At 39.9% G+C, this 16010-nt stretch overlaps 2 protein-coding genes across 3 annotated transcripts in view; both read right to left on the reverse strand.

Moving 5' to 3' along the window:
* The window catches only part of LOC310837919 (uncharacterized protein C3orf49), a 405030-nt gene that overhangs the window by 368625 nt on the left and 20395 nt on the right, over window positions 1–16010 (reverse strand). The gene's annotated exons all lie outside the window — the stretch shown is intronic.
* The window catches only part of ATXN7 (ataxin 7), a 95141-nt gene that overhangs the window by 78893 nt on the left and 238 nt on the right, over window positions 1–16010 (reverse strand). The window contains exons 1-2 of one of the 2 annotated variants that reach the window (XM_083723517.1): window positions 15864–15956; window positions 1701–1793 (exon numbers count right to left, since the gene is read on the reverse strand). The gene's annotated coding sequence lies outside the window, so the exon portion shown is untranslated. Of the gene's footprint in view, window positions 1–1700; window positions 1794–15863; window positions 15957–16010 lie in introns of those variants that run through there. The other variant, XM_083723518.1, reaches the window with a different exon arrangement.

The following is a 16010-nucleotide window of genomic DNA, read 5'->3' on the forward strand; positions in this document are numbered from 1 at the left end:
GACTAGCCCAAGGTCACCCAGCAGCTGCATGTGGAGGAGCGGAGACTCGAACCCAGTTCCCCAGATTACAAGACTACCGCTCTTAACCACTACACCACACTGTACAGGTTCTCTGCGTGGTGTGTGTGTGTGTGTGTGTGTGTGTGTGTGTGTTTTGTACTGTATAATTACACTATTGTAAGTCACATTGAGGATCATTTAACTGAAAGGCAAGGTATAATTTTCAAAATAAATAGATATTTGAGGTTCAGATGAACAACGTATACAGCTCATTGTGGCATTCAGTACTGTGTTTTATTTTATTTTGGAGATGTAACTTGTGGTAAGTGCTTGTCTAGCCAATCATTTCTAATAAGTGATGGCAATGGTTTCCCTCTTAGGCTTAACTCACACTAGCGGTGATCCTGCAAATTTAGGAGATAAGTTATAGCTCAGTTTTTCTTACGGGATGTCACAGTCTCAGTTCCTGGTGTCTCGAGGGTCAAGTGATATGAACAACCTCTGCCTGGGAACCAGACAAGCAGTGAGAACAAACAATCCTGGGATAGGTGGGCAAAGAACCTGACCTTCTATAAGCAAGCTTTCTATATTCCAAACATAATGAGGGAGAAGGTGGAGCTGCCATTCACTACTTAAAGAAAAAAAGTGAGGAAGAAGCTATGACCAACACAAGCTGCACAGCTGTGTTACAGAGAAACCTCAATTGCTATGAAGGTGTTTGCTGGGGTAAGTAATGCATTTAACCAGCAACATAAAATTGTAAAGCAAATGTTAGGATCCCAGAAACAGAGTTACATCTGTATTACTTGCAACCAAAGGGTTATGGTGCTGTTCTTATTTCTTTAAACCCACATGCATATGCATAAAAATTCTGAAAACACCAGCTGAACATGCCCAGTGCTTCTGCGAGAACCCAAATACGATATAACAGAAATGTGATCCTTTTGTTCCTACAAAAGGGGGGTTAGAAGGCTGACCATGGTATACCAGTGGACCACTGGATCACTTTCACGGAATGCTGTCTGGTTGCAAGTTTGCTGGGGATCTTGCAAACCATGCTAGAGAAGGAACTCTTGATCTGATTTACGGGACTGTTAAAAGATCAAGTACAGTATATACTCTTGCTTTGCTAATCTAAAATAATAATAATGATGATGATGATGATGATGATGTTGGTGAAGCACAGAGGTCCTAGAATTCTTTTTTAAAAAAAGAAAAAAAAACTGTAGACCAATCAAGATTGAAATCAGCCTATCTTCACTATAACTTGGGGAGCCTTTGTTTAAATGTTATTTGCTAGCACAGTCTTTCTCCCACAATTTACAAAATCCTGTTCTTTGTTTTTCTTTGAACAGTATATATGTATCGCACCCCTTAAAAAACTAGAAAGGGGAGAACAGGTTTTCCCCCTACACCAATACTCTCTATCGCTTTTGAGACTTGTAGCACAACAGAGTGAGTGTAGTTGGTGTCATTGGTCACAATATATTATGTACAATCATAAAACCCCTCCGTCACAAAAACAATTATTTAACACCTAGCAGCTCTTAATATTACTGTGGCACTCCTAACAACTTTTGTGTCTGCCTTTTTTAAATTCTTGCTGCCCTTTGTGTCTCAGTATCTCTTGCATCTGTAGTACCCAGACATAATAGTTGAGGAACATACTTATATATATATAGGTTAGTAGGTCACAGTACCTTAAAAGTCTGGTAAAATTCAGGGTTGGGATATCAATTGATCATCATCTGCCTGGACTGTGGAAGTTTCCTCTTTCTTATATTTGATTAAATCTGCAATGAAACACATGGTAACAATCACTATTACAGTAATAAGATTTTGCCATCTTATCTTGCAGAAGCGAAAAACATTTAATTGAAATTACCCTGATCATTCTCTTCTATGCAGGCCACTTAATACTACTATTAATATTGTCTCAAGCTTATTTGAATAGAATTGCTTGAAGCTAAACTCTCATTACTGTAGTTTCTGCATTTGAATAATAGAATGAAGTCTTAAATACAAATGGTTTAAATTAAAAAAAATTTTTTGTAAGGACTAAACTAAGAAAAGCTAAGGTAAAGCTAACAGACAAAGGGGAAAGCTCTCTTAGTCCTGAGATTACAAGAAAAGAAAAATCATGCCCAGATTGCTACAAACTTCAGCTGCTATCTAAACCTCAATTGCTTGGGAAGCAATCCCATTGAACTCAATAGGACTTACTTCTGAGTAGACCTGGTTAGGATTGCCCTGTTAAGCAATTCTTTTTCTTTGTGGAGAACTTTACTGTAGATGAAAGTATGAAAGCATACTTTCTAGGAATGCTGTAATTTATGCTGACAGAATGTCAGCAAACTCCCAGAAGTAGCCCAAAATATAAACAATACTGAAATCTTTAATTCATAGGCACAACATTTGACTGTCAACTGCTGACTTTCAGTATCTTTAATGCAACTATCTAAATGTCCTCTTAATGAACAACCTGTAGAACCAACTCTTTCGCAATAAAGTATGTTCAAAGCATTCGCACTAGTGTTTGACTTCTCTATTTGATGTTTCTTTCTCTGCGTAATTACAGCACACAAGACATTCAAAGTTTTTATTTCTGCCCCAACAGTCAATCACAGGCTATTGTCAATAGCAGATTCAACTCCATCTGCAGTAATTTTCCTTTTAACTTCCAGATAATCTTCAAAAGTAGACAGAATTGTTAATGAGATAATAAGATGTATTCACACAAAGTAATTCTGCTTTTTATGTAACTCAGGTAGCTGTTTTTATTTAAACACCGAAGCGGCAAAAATGTGTATGCTGATGTTGTAACGTTCTCTCACTAAAATACTTCCATCATTTACTCATTTTCAAATAACTGAAGGCTTAGTTAGATAAATTGTATTAATATACAGTGAAAATATATTATATGTAAAGATCTCTCTTCATATTATGCCCAACTTTGTATGCAAAGAAAGAAGTATAAAAGTTTGAATTGTTATGATATATTTTCTGTTAATCTTGATTTCCTTCTGGTTGAAAATTATTATAATTAATAATTTTGAAATATTTCACAGAAAAGATGGGTAAGTCAGTCAGTAAGAACACATTCTAATGCTTTTCCCATAAAATGCCCAAGATTATTTACAAACTACTGACAAAAACATAAATTAACCAAAATGTAAAACACATTATTCTGCATCTGAGGGAAGAAGCACATGGATATTACAAAATGCCAAAGCTATTGTTAAACCTACATGTGCCAGAAAGCTCATTTTTCAACAGTTATGGCTACCATAAACAGGATGTTCAAATGAGTTCCCTAATGTTTCACTACTGTAAATGACTTCAAGTTTATCTGTACGGTTTTAATTTACTATCCAAAAACAGAAAAGGAAAATCTGACTAATAATTTATGTGCCACACTACTAACCTTAAAGAGAAGATTTGTTCATTTACAGGTACAACGCACATCGCTATTCTCAATGTAAACAAAAGACAGTGGCATGCACCCCAGGCTAAGGATGTCAGCATTTTTCAAACACCTTTCTGACTGTTCCATTTTATGGTGATGCAATCTGACCTACATTTTCAGTGGCCAAAGAGAGACGGAGATACAAAGGGAGGTGGAGATGGCAAGCTGAAGGGGGGGTGAGAGATTGAGATTCTTTACCCACCAATCCACTAACTGAGGTTTTAATTGGCAGTACAAAGGGTCTAAAAAAGCAGCTACAGAGATAAAAACTATTTCAAGGGTAACTATACTGTGCTTAGAATACAAAAACTAAAGGAGGTAGGAAGCAGAGAGTAAGCATTGGATTTTTGATCAAGTGACAAAATTTAGCATCCTCATTAAGCAGAGTGGAATGCTATCCCAGAAGGAATGCTGAAATATAGATGGCAGAGACATGCAGCATTACAGTATTTTCAAGCAGAGCACTCATCAGAAGTGATATCTAGCCTATTTTGAAACATACTAGCATTAATAAATTATTATTATTATTATTATTATTATTATTATTATTATTATTATTATTTATATACCGCCCTACCCAGAGGTCTCAGGGTAGTTAACAGAATAAAATCAAAATATAAAACCACAAAATACATAATCAAAATAAAAACAATAACCCCCCCCCTCAAACCCCACATTTTAAAAGGGCATAGGATGTAAATCAAATCAACCAAAGGCCTGGTTAAAAAGGAATGTTTTTGCCTAACGCGTAAAGGTGTATAATGAAGGCGCCAGATGAACTTCCCAGGGGAGAGCATTCCAGAGACAGGGAGCCACCCTCTGGACCTCTCAAGGAGGCGGCACACAAAGAAGGGCCTGAGAAGATGATCTCAGGGTCCAGGTAGGTTCATATGGAAAGGTTCATATGGTCCTGAGCCATTTAAGACTTTATAGGTCAAAACCAGCACTTTGAACTGGGCCCAGAAACTAATTGGCAGCTGGTGCAGCCAGACCAGGATTGGTGTAATATGTTCAAACCATGTTGTTCCGGTGAGCAACCCGGCTGCAGAATTCTGTACTAGCTGAATTTTCCAAACCATCTTCAGAGGCAGCCCTACATATAACACATTGAAGTAATCTAACCTTGAAGTTACCAGAGCATAGACAACAGTAGATAGGCTATTCCTGTCCAGATAGGGGTGTAGCTGGGTCATCAGCTGAAGCTGATGGAAGGCACTCCAGGCCACTGAGGCCACCTGAGCCTCCAAGGACAGCAGAGGATCCAGGAGTACCCCCAGGCTACAAACCTGCTCCTTCATAGGAAGTGTAACCCCATCAAGAGCAGGTGATCTCCCACCCATACGGTCTAGGGCAGTGTTTCCCAACCTTTGGTCTCTAGCTGTTTTTGGACTACACTTCCCATCATCCCTGACCACTGCTCTTGCTCGCTAAGCATGATGGGAGTTGTAGTCCAAAAACAGCTGGAGACCCAAGGTTGGGAAACACTGGTCTAGGGAACCACCCAATAACAGTATCTCAGTCTTATCTGGATTGAGCTTCAGTTTGTTGGCTCTCATCCAGTCCATTACTGAGGCAAGACATTGGTCCAGCACTTCCACTGCCTCACCTGCAGATGTAAAGGAGAAACAGAGCTGAGTGTCATCAGCATGCTGCTGACAACGTATTCCAAACCTCCGGGAAACCCCATCCAGTGGTTTCATGTTAGATGTTAAACAATGTAGGGGATAGGACTGAGCCCTGCGAAACCTCACACTGAAAGTTCCATGGAGCTGAAAAGCATTCCCCAAGCAACACCCTCTGGGAACAACCATCCAAGTAGGACTGGAGCCATTGCAAAGAGGTGACACCGACCCCTAGTTCGGACAGTTGCTCCAGAAGGATGCCATGGTCGATGGTATTGAAAGCTAAATACTATAATTACATTAGTAATACCATAACCTTCAACATTCTTCATGAAAATAGGGACGTTCTATTGCTTTTCATGCAGAATGGAGACCTCTTAGTTGCATGAAAACATTGTTTTATGTGTACATGGACACATACACCCCTACATAAAGCCTTAATAATGATGTTCCATTGTCGTCCAGGAATAGAACTGAATAGAACTCCAATAGAACTGAATAAGTATATTTCAGCTATTTATTATATTCTAGGCCTTCAACTGCACCAGCTGTAACAAAACATGTCTCTCCCATATTGGTCCCTACACTCACAACAGGCACTGCAACCTTCCAATAGTTTGACTTTACCCCCAAAGGCACACTCCTCCATTATCTCCCATGCCAGCAACAGCATCACACATGCAGTTCTACATGCAAACTTTGAACATAACAGTAGTACAACTGAGCTTGTGGGAGAGGGAATAAAAGCAAACTACTTCAAAATATTTTTTGCAGTTGTGATATGCAAACCACTCATTCTGTAGTAGCCAGGAAATAATTTCATTTGCTTGGATAGAAGCAGTTCCTTCTGCACATGGGAGTTATCACTGCTTTCACATGGCAAACAGGCAATGGTTATTAAATTACTTAAGAGTGAAGCTCCACATACACAAAGTGATTTCTACGGCATATTTCTATTGTTGGCAAAAGCCTTCTCAACTAACACACAACAAAACGGAAACCTGCTGCGGAGGGTAGGCAGGGCAGCAAGGAGTGAGAAAAAGAGGCTTCCCCTCTCCTCCCACATTGCTTTGGTTTCTGGGGAGAAAAGAAGAAAGCCTTCTCCTGTACTCTATACCATAGCTGCCTGCTGGAGGAGAAATTTGAACTACAGTAATAGTGCATGCCACAGAACTATGTGTACTTCAAGTTTGGTTTTTTAAAAAAATAAAATAAAAATTATGCGAAGCTCAAACTGAATTGTTCACTGTATAAAATGACAAAATATCAAAACATATCTTCCTCATGTATTTGCTTATATGCAATAATTTACCTGTCTTCTCCTATTCACCGAGTGGGGCAGAGAGGTAAGCATAATTGCAAAGCACTCTGTAAAACAGAAATGCAAAAACTATCTGCAGTATTTCCACACCAGTTTCAACTAATATTTATTTTTCATTTAAAATATTTATATACTATTCTTCAGCAAAGTTTCCAGGACTGTTTACAGAAATGTTGGTGGCAGGTGAACTCCCTAGGGAAGGAATTCCCTAGGCAGGCCTACACATTAGCAAGGCTCTCTGCGTGGTTGCCATTCACCTTATAAATACAATTGTAGCATTTGACATAAGCTTCCTTCTTCTTGCCTCTTCCTCTATTATATGAGCTGACTCATAACACTGTAGTTCAGAGACTGAGCTGTAATAAATTAAGAAGTCCCCAATTCAAATCTCAACTTATCCATGAACTGTCCAAACTATTATCTTGGCCTGCCATGCACAATATGGGGATAACAGTATTGGTTTGATTTGTAGGAATTACAAAAATAAAATTTAAAAAATTGTGAAGGGCTATGGACACCCAAAAGTAGTACACAGGCCAATATTGGCACTAGGTATCCTTGGGCACCTACTGCAACCCCATCGGGGCTCGCTCAACATTGGCTGATGTTTTGAGAGTTAACTTTATTGTGTACTATTATATTATAATAGATAACTGAATATTACTTTATTTGATATTATTTATTCCATTTTAAAGTTATGTTTTATTATGACGTCCTGTATCGGATCAGATTATTATAAGGTGTGTGTTCTTTGTTGTGTATTTTGTTGCTGTAAACCGCCTTGTGCATTTTAATATAGAAAGGTGGTATACAAATTAAAAGTGAAATGAAATGACATGAAACATATTGCTTACAAGCTTGTTCCTTGAAACACATTTATTCCCAAATACATTTCATTCTTTTAAATGCATGGCAGGTAAACCTTTGAGTTTCTCAAAAACCAGACAAACCTTGCAAGTGGCTTCAATTTTAGAGGGCAACGAAAAACCATATGAGGACGGGATATATACAGATTAGGTCTGAGAAACGGAATTTCTTAGTATCAACTTCTATGAATCTTTTTTGAAGAGGGCAGATTAACCATCCTCCACTACTCTTGCTCACCGCACCATAGCAACAGGTAAAAAAATTGCCTCTACCATATACCTGCCATATTGGATGTATGTGCAATATAGCATTTTATATAATACAACAAACATAAAGGATGTTGATTTCCCTGTAAATAAACTTTTGATTCTGTGACATTAAGAATCCTTCAAAAGAAAGAGAAACTGAAAGAGTCTGTATTTTCAAGATACTGCATGATTTCATAAAGGATTTGAATATCCTTCCTCTTTCAAACAATGATTAACTTTGGTAGTTTCCCTTCCCAGACTTTTAAACTGAAACTCTGACAATCCTTACAAAACATTATAAACTTGCTGAAAAAGTCACTTCACCTATCTATATATGTCAGCATTTTAAAAATAGCCTTTTGATTAATATTATAATGAAATACTGAAATATTGTTTTGAGTACAAACGTAAAAGGAATTTGCCCTTTAAACGCCATTGAAAGTCTATACAGCTGAGATATACACACTCCTGCTAACATCACTGGTGATGCTGGATGAGGAAGAGGGAGGGGCATTAATTACAGAGGAAGACAAAACACTTGTAAAGCATGAGGGAAAACTGAGTAAGAAAACTTGAATCTGTTGCCTTCAAATTAAATGGGTGGGGAAATCTGTTATTTTTTTCACTATGAAAACCTAACAGAAAAGTTTCTAGTCATTGGAGTATGTACTAGCCAAAATAAATATCAAACAGAAGTCTCACTTATCAACAGCTGAATCCTATACATTTCTACTCAGAAGTAAGCTGAACCACATTCAACAGGACTTACAAGTAAGCGTGCATGGGGGATTGCAGCCTGATTTACGTGATAAATCTGCATTTTCTGATATTTATAAGTACACATAAAACCAATGACTCTAATGGCGCTTCCTTGATATAGTTACTCTGAAATCAAGACAGCAACTTCTTTGTAAACCTCTTCGCCTAAGCTGCCTCACAAGGTTGTTGTGGGCTTTAAATGAGAAGGTAGAGAACCATCATCACCTTGGTGAAAAAGGTGGGATATCATCCAATAAATATATATATGGCGTCAAAAGAATCTTATTACCTGAATACTGTTCTATGATTAAAAAAATGACTTTGTGTCATGTACTTTTGGTTATGGGTGGTGGGGAGCAGGAATGGAAATCTATTTCATGAAGCCATTCAGCCATCTTTAGGGCTGAACCTAAAGTAAGATCTCCTGTAACACAGGGGACAACTAACAGCACTCCTCCGGATGATCTCAGTGGTCTTTCAGGTATCCGGGACCCAAGTGGTCTTTAAAGTATCCTAGACCCAAGTTGTTCAGGACACTGAATGTCAACGCAAGAACTTTGAACCAGGCCTGAAAACATATTAGCAACCAGTGCAGATGTTTCAACAGAGGTGTGACATCCTGTCAAATCATCTGTTCGCATCAGCAGTATAACTTCTGCTTTCTGCACCAGCTGGAGCTTCTGGACTAGGCTCAAGGACAGCCCCACAAAGAGCACATTGCAGTAATCCAGTCCTGAGGTTACCAATGTATGGACTGCAGTGGCCAAGTTATGCTGCTCCAGATATGGTGAAAGTTGGCAAACCAGAGTAAGCTAGTAAAAAGGCACTCCTCACCATAGAGGTCACTGGGCCTCTAGTGACAAAGATATATCCAAGAGTACCCCCAAGCTGCGAACCTGCTCCTCTAAAGGGAGTGCAACAACCACCAGAACAGGCAACTGGCCAGTCTTCCAAAGATTGGAACCACCTACCAACAGAAACTCCACCTTCCCAGGATTGAAATTTAGTTTACTGACCCTCATCCAGCATGAAGACACTTGTACAGAGCTTGCACAGCCTCTCCTTATTCGGATGTCATGGAGAAGCTGAGCTTATGTTTAGTCTATCCATAAAGAAAGACAATGATTAAACTGAATATTCCTCCTATCTAGAAGAGTGAAACTTTTCTCACGAGAGTATAATATGATGAGACACTGAACAAGCGTGTGTCATTCTAGGACAGTCAGTTCCTCAGGATGAGACCCAAACCTAATTTCTGAAACACACTTGACAGTGGCGATATTGCAGCATGACACACCTTGTTATGCTCTAAGAGAACAATAAAGGAGCGCTTCATAAATAGCACTAAAATAATTACAGGGTTTACCTTATTTTTTATTTTTTTATTTTAAAAAATGTTAAAGCAGGCACAGAAGATCCTAATTGCTGCAGGTACAATTCACGAAGGATTGCTGCTGTGCGAGAGCTCCTCTGATTTCACTAGGCTTGCATGAAGCAACTGAGAATGTACAACTGTAATTCTCACCACGGCAACAATTGAAACTAAAATTCTCATTGTTACAGCCTATTAATTTAAGTAAACTTTTAGCTCTTGTGGTTGGGCACCAAAATGAGACCACAATATTTATGTGAAACATTTCTTAGGCATCATATGACCAAAGCAGAGGCTCCTGCAGCCTCTCAGCACATACTCTAGGCTAACCTGCCAGTGAAGAACCTAGTTATCAAACTAAAAAGACAGAAAGAGACACTATGTGGTAAAGCAGCTATCCGCAGAACTTTCTTCCTCTGCAGTCACCTGACAGTTGTCTCAAGATCAACCATCCAGTATTGTGACTAAGATCCCATGTATAATCAACCCTCCTTTCCCTGCAAGGTAAATATTTGGGTCCCACTTAATGGCAACAGACAAGGGAGGGAGAAGCAGAATCAGTTGAACCTACTTAATGGAGGCCTGATAGGGGACTACAGATAAAAAGAGGAAACTTGCCAAGCAAAACACATCATTTTCAAACAAATTATCAGAGGTTGAACACAGGCAGTGGCAAATTCCATTTCAAGTAAAGGTTGCCCCTGAGACATAAAACAGTTAGGGGGAAACCTAGCAGCATGATGAAGCTTCTCCTATCAGCTACTGCAATTCAATATGTTCATCTTCAGGATGAGGATCTGTGTTCTTCCTGTCTAACTTACAAATGAGCGTTCTGAAAAGTATGACCAGTTGCTCAGGAAGAACAACATTTAACAAGTTAACAAAGCAATCTGAAGCATGTCTGCTCAGAGACACCTATGAGTTCAAGGGGTTTTATTCTCAGGTTAAGTATATATAAAAGTGCAGCTTACTACCAAGGAATCTTTAAACAGAAAAATTACAGGGACAGATGACAGGCTGAATATTTCTATGTAGGGTTTTCTATTAGGATACAACGTTCTAGTTGAGGTTATCATTTTGATTTTGCTTAGTTATTTCCCTTCTACATCTATTATTTCAATCTCTGCTTCTCCAGTTACAAGGATATCAGGGAACAAGGCTGGGGAAGACCTCCATCTATGACTCTGGGGAGTCAGTACTAGCTTGAGTGTGTTGTACAGGTACATGAATCAATGGTGTGACTCAGATTAACGCAACTTCATTATGTACACAGGGGGCTAAACTTCCAAAGTGAGAACTAGAACTTAAGCCTGCTCTGAAGTCACACACAAAGATTGGGAAGGCCTACCACAACTAATATGTTTGGAATAATGTAGTTACTATGTACTGAAATATGTGTCATTCTTACATCTCATATTCCTGGAACTAAAACCGGTTTCCATGGTTTAAACTGGGGTGATGAGCACGTTATAACAACCTGACTATCATTTGCAGTTCATCTCTAATTACCTCATTTGAGGTGATATGATCGTGTCCTATCAGAGAGAGGGTCTTTTAGGCGGTGACATCTCACTGCTGGAATTCTGCCCCCTTATTTACTCTCTTGCCATCAAATCAGATTTATATTAGATGACAAGTAGAAACTTTGGGTTGATGATGTTTCCCCAGGCTTTTAAGGGTTTTGAGATTGGTTTTGGCTCCTGCTCAGTATTTGCCACTGTTAACAATGTTTTAATGATACTATTCTTATTTGCTATTATATTATTCTATTTTGTTGGGATTTCAAAGGCAGTTATTACAAAAAGCAGTGGGTGGGTGGGTGTTATAAATAAAAATCAACCAACTCACATTGTAATGGGGACATATTAAAAGAATGATTACAGAACTGAAATCCAAAATACATACTTATTTTTCTTGCCTGCCTAATCACATACATGTATCAGTGTTAATCATTTGTTAATCACTTACAAGGAAGAAGGATAAATGTTTGTGGACTTTCCCAGCTTAAAGACTGTTCCATTACTTGCCACAGGCAACCAGCGATTTACATCAAATATTGGCAAGTAATACACCAGAAATATGATTACTCACTTAGGGGCTGTCCCCTTCTCCAAATGTGGCCCCATTTATACTGCATCTCTGTGATTAACACTGGCTAAGAATGGAACTGAAAGTAGGCAGAATTCATAGTTAAGACTAAGGAACTCCTCAATTGCTTTGCAATTATATCTCCCCCTCTACATTTGTATTTTTCCTGCAATCATTTACGCAGAATATGCATTTCTTTTAGTGCTTCTCTTAGGGCTTCCCACTTTTTTCTGGGCTGCTGCAGAAAAACAAAACAAAATTCAAAAGCATGGAAATGCACCTCACCTGTGGAATTTTTTGCCTATTATACAACACTGTCACGGGTAGAGCGGAAGGCTGACAATCTAAGCCAGTACCATCCTGAATCACATAATGCTCAACCTGTCTAATTCAAACAGAAAGAACTAGAGGCAGTATCTGCTATCCAAAATACTGGATATTAAGTAGCCCACATCATGCTGATAATGCACTACACAATTGGAGTGTTCAAGGTACACCACACCAGAGGTGTCTATAAGGGCAAAGAATGAGCTTAATAAAACCAATGCAGCTCACTTAAGCAAATCAGTTGTTCCACATCGTCACAGGAAGAAGAAAATATTCAGTGTTACCAGCTAAGAGTCAATACAATCCTTAAGTCTCTTGCAACAAAAAACAAAACAGATATACTCTTCCGGAAATTGTTACAATCAGGATGGCTAGGCTTCCAGGAAAGATAAGGTTGCATACTGCCCTGCTCCCAGTTTGTAGTCAAGATGAAATGGCAATTCCTGTATCAAGCAGGAGTTGAACAAGATAACCTAAAAGGTCCCCTCCAACCCTATGATTCTAATCTGTATTAGCAAGCATAAATATTGAATCAGATGGTGTTTGATAAGAAGTAAATGTGTAGATGGGGACTTTGGGTCTTAACCCTGAACGTTTGATGCACAGCAGCCCTAACTGAAGTAAACAGGACTCTCAGAAGTAAATTACTTAAGGGTCTCTGCAGTAATCAATAGGAATATTGCCACTTCGGACTGGATTTCAGTGCTGACTCACAAAATATGCATTGTTTAGATACACCAAAGCAATGTGTTTGTAATATAACCTATCCTTCCAAGTTTTCACATTGTCACCTCTCAAAAGGATAGCATATACGAAAATACAGATGATTTTGGGGGGGGTTAGGATGCAATTTCCCTCTGAACAATTTGCTAAAAGCTGAAACTCTAAAATATAACCCCAACACTACTGAGCTCTCTTTGTCCTAATGAGATCTGCAAATTAAGAAGCAGTTTTACATTTGCATCTTAGAACATACTTGTGATGGCTAGTAAAATTTCAATGAGCACAAGGGCATATAAGATTGACCAAACCACTGGACTAATCTTGTAAAACATTTCCTGTTTCTACCAGAGGTTATCTTCAAGTTCAAAATGAATCCGTAAGCCAGTTCACATTCAAAGCAGGACAAATTAGAAACTATTGCACCTTCATGTTCTTCAGATCATTGTTCAGAACATTATAAATCATTTGTTGATACTGTCAAAATAAAATAAAGGCCCTGCAAAGGAAAACAAATATTCTGACTATGTGTGAAATGGATTAATGCATTTTACAATGTAAGGAAGAAACTGAGAAATGGAATTACTGAAAAAGAAGATGAAACATGCTGGCCAGACATTCAAACATTTGAGACATGTTTTGCCTGAAAAAATAAATAGATCCCATATGGTACAGCTCATGATCTCTGCAGTATCAAAGCCTGTGGTTCTATAGGCCTACAGCTTTCACTAACATCACTGCAGTTTTCAGGGTCTGTCCTCCTACAGACTACAGCACCCTACAGTGCTTCTGTAGCTTCACTACTCCTTTAATTTCTTTTTTCTTTCCATACATTACCATAACTCACTCTCTCTCCCCCACATTCTCACCTCTAAACCACAGCAGGAGCTTTGACTGGGTCCAGAGGCAGTTGCTCTGAAGAACAGGGAGACCAATAAGAACACAACTAAAACAAAATATACCTCTGCTTCTTTTCCTTACACCTCTCAGCATGAACACCATTCCTCATTCCACTGTCAGCAGCTGATACTTAAATTGTCAGGAAACAGTAAGTGAAGTCCTAAAGACCGATATAAATATGAAAGCAGCTATGCTTACACTAAGTCACTCTTCTTCCAAATTCACACAAGAATTTACTGATACAGTTCCTGATGTGGATTAGCCACTAACCATGTATAATCAGATAGCCAAAACTGAACATCTGACATCCATGGTTCTGTGTCTGACAGTTCGTGTTTAGTATTAGCCCAAAATCTGAATACAGAAAAGTGAATTTCAGAATCCAGACGTACTTTAGACTGCTTTCAGCTTAAGAACACAACCAATGCAAGAGGGCTGTATTCAATGGAGTGAGTTAAAGATATCCTGCCACTGAGCTATCTTGTCAGTTTGACATGCTCCAACTTCCCTCAGGAGAACAAACAAGAGGAAGAATAATTTTGTGGTCAAATACTCTCCTATTGTTTGAATTTACCAATAGTATGGCACTGTTGCTCCTCAGTTGTTATAGAGTGGTAATAGGAGCTTGACCAAGCATTATGATCCATCAACGTGTACCATGACGGCAACAGAATCAAATGTAGCAAACATGCACAAGGGAAGTAGAAAAGAAAAACTGCAATAGTGATGTATCAAACAACAATGCCAAAAGCTAAGACTAACACGAGCAAACACAAAATCTACTGTATGGCTTCACAAATGGATCAGGGCAAGAGATATTCTAATCAAAGGAGCTCAGAATGACATAATTATCACTGTTGGAAGAATGTCAAAGAGAGCAGAAACAACTACTTTAGTACTGTAATAGTGAAAATCACAGACATGGATGCTTTAGCTGAGATTCCTGCATTGTAGGGGGTTAGACTAATTGACCCTTGAAGTCCCTTCCAACTCTACAATTCTATGATTACATCAAAATCAATGACAAAAAGAATTTGAGTGGAGCTTGTGATAGTAATTTCAGATAAAGCAATGGGAAATAAATGGTTTCCCCAAAATATTTGCAGATCTAAGAAGCATGAAATCAAGACAGTCAACCGTGCTAACAAAGGCCACAATAACAATGCAAAATATTTCAGAAGCAATAATAAGGAAAACAGATGCCACAACAATTATGAGCTGGAAAGGAAAATGCCATAAACACCAGCAAAAGGAGTAATGAGTATGGATGGGCTTCTTGTATATCAATGGCAAGGATGACCAAAAAGGCAAAAGACAAAAGGAATGGTGGCAACATCAAGCATTCTTAACGTATGTACCATTCTGGTAAGTGGTGGTTCTCCAATAGCGTAAAGAAAAATAGAAGAGTTGTCAAACCTGACCTAGAGAAAACATGGGGACAAAGCGATACGGGAGATATGAAAGTGAAAGAAACAAGGGAAGCAACTGCAATGATGGCGCCACAAGGAAAGTTGTAATGGCAGAGACAAGCTGATGAAGTGATGAGTGGGGAGGCAAGAGAAGCTGTGGTAACAGTGGCAAAGAAGATGGCGGTCCTATGGGAAAACCCAATGAAACGGTATCACCAAAGGACATATGGCAGCAATTCTTATATAGCAGCAGTGACAGTATCAGCAGCGGACTATAAAACCAGCATGGCAATAATGGGGTCGGCGGACGACGCTAGAAAAGAGACAGTAAGCAAGGGGGGGTGGCAATGAGACTGTCCAAAGAAGCCACGACACCACGGCGCAACAGTGCAGGGCATTGCGGCGGAAATGACAGCACGACACCTGTCCTGGCGGTGGTGACAGCACGGTGGCGACCACGGAGGCCGGATCTAGTGAGGCTGTGGAAGGAAAAAGTGGGGCAGCGCAGGGGGGCAGCGGGTGTCATGAAGGAGACACAGGTGACGACGGCCCCAGGTCTTTGGCGGTTCTGAGGGTGCTGCGCCCATAGCGCCGGCCCAGACGGTTGTCGTGGCAGCGCTCGGGTGGCTGCGCAAAGGTCACCAAAGGTTAGGTGGCTGCTGGCCAACAACCAGGCCACGACCCTGGGCAGCTGGCTGAGGGGTGGAGCCCCATCCCCTCGCCCACCCCACCCACCCCCACCCCACCGCCTGCCTCGCCCTCACCTGGCGGGGAAGCAGCCCTGCTGAGGGGCTGCTGGAGGCCGGGGCCCGCGGGGCGGGGGCTCCTGCGCCGCCGCTGCCGCCCGCGCTCGGCTGCCCGCCCGTGCCAGGCCTGCTCGCTCGCTCGCCCCTTCCTGGCCGGCCGGCCGG

This window comes from Podarcis gaigeae (genome assembly GCF_964106915.1).
Source record: "Podarcis gaigeae genome assembly, chromosome: 2".
NCBI classification, from domain to species: Eukaryota; Metazoa; Chordata; class Lepidosauria; order Squamata; family Lacertidae; genus Podarcis; species Podarcis gaigeae.